This window comes from Ornithodoros turicata, chromosome 1 (genome assembly GCF_037126465.1).
Source record: "Ornithodoros turicata isolate Travis chromosome 1, ASM3712646v1, whole genome shotgun sequence".
Classification (NCBI taxonomy): Eukaryota; Metazoa; Arthropoda; class Arachnida; order Ixodida; family Argasidae; genus Ornithodoros; species Ornithodoros turicata.
Window position 1 is genome coordinate 175,033,412 of NC_088201.1, and position 1,418 is coordinate 175,034,829.

Genomic DNA, 1,418 nt, shown 5'->3' on the forward strand with positions numbered 1-1,418 from the left:
ATGCCTCACTGTGCTTTATGTCCAGTAATTTCTTCTCCAGCCGTATCTCTTCGGCAGTGAACCACGATGTATGCAGTCTTCAAGCTTTCTTTCACCCGGAAGAACAGCTTACAGCTCTGCAGGCATCAGAATATCTGCACACAATAGAGGGATGCAATCTAGCCCTATAGGTGCCAACGTTTTAAATGGTACTGTGAACAGAGTCATAGTACCCTTTATCACAGCACAAAGCAATTATGCAAAGTCATGCTTGTGGAGGCAAAGCCATGCTTGCCAAAGCCAAAGGGGCAAAACGATGCTTATGCAGGCTTTTATATATCCTGAGTAGTATAGATCCGGGGCACACAACAGCCACTTTTTCCTAATCCAGTTCTAGGCATTTCAAATCCAGCACCAGTCAATTCTAATCCAGGTCAAGCCACTTTTAAGTCCTCTGGTTGGTTGGCCACAGCTCCACCCCTTCACGCTGATTGATCGATCCACGCTCCGCCCCTTGATGGTGATCTATCTAATTTCTGTGTTATTGGCTACCCTTCATTGCCACCACATAGCTCACTCTCTCATAGACACCAAAATTATATATTCTATTCAACTCTAAGTCTGCTCATAGGCTTCCGAATCGCTCCCCTGTCTATTGGTTGAGGGGGTGGTCACTTCCATTCATTTCTCAAATCTAGTGATTGGCTTGTTGGCTACCTCTCATACATGCTTGTTAGACTCATTTGTCATTTCCACTCTCTGGTTAATCGGTCACATGCTTTCAACTGCACATTGATTAATAATTTCAGCTGCATCATGGACAACCTTTCATTGATTAATCCTACTCATTTCTAGACCAGGCCACAGTTCCCCCAAATTGCTTATTGGTCTAGGACGCCTTCTTATTAAGCCTGAGTGGTTCTCGGCAATGGTTGAGACACAAAAACACGGGAAATAGTTGTCAACATTTATTGAGTACATCATAGCAGTCTCGGAGATATTGTAGTTCTCCCTGGGGCACCTCCAACCACGCTGTACATCTCTGCTAACATCCATAGCGTTCTTCACATAGGTACTATGTGGATCACCCTGGCATTCGTCCTTCTCCGTCCACGGCCAAGCCCCAGACCACACGAGAGAACAGCATGTCACAAAAGTATCAGTTCTCTTTCTGCACATTTTCTAGAGCGAAAAAATAACATTATGAGCTTCACTATTTACATCATATATTTAAACTTGCCATATTCACAGCTTTTGTAAGGGTAGGATTCGATGTCATTGTAGAGGTATCACTTGTCTTCATATGCCATCAGACTTCTTTTGACGTTTCTGATGGTGTACATGCACTATTTCTTTCCAACTATTGACACTCGCTCATTTGACACGCTCGTGTGGTTGAATAAGGTATCACAGTATTTCTCATGAAGGAGGTGCTTGCG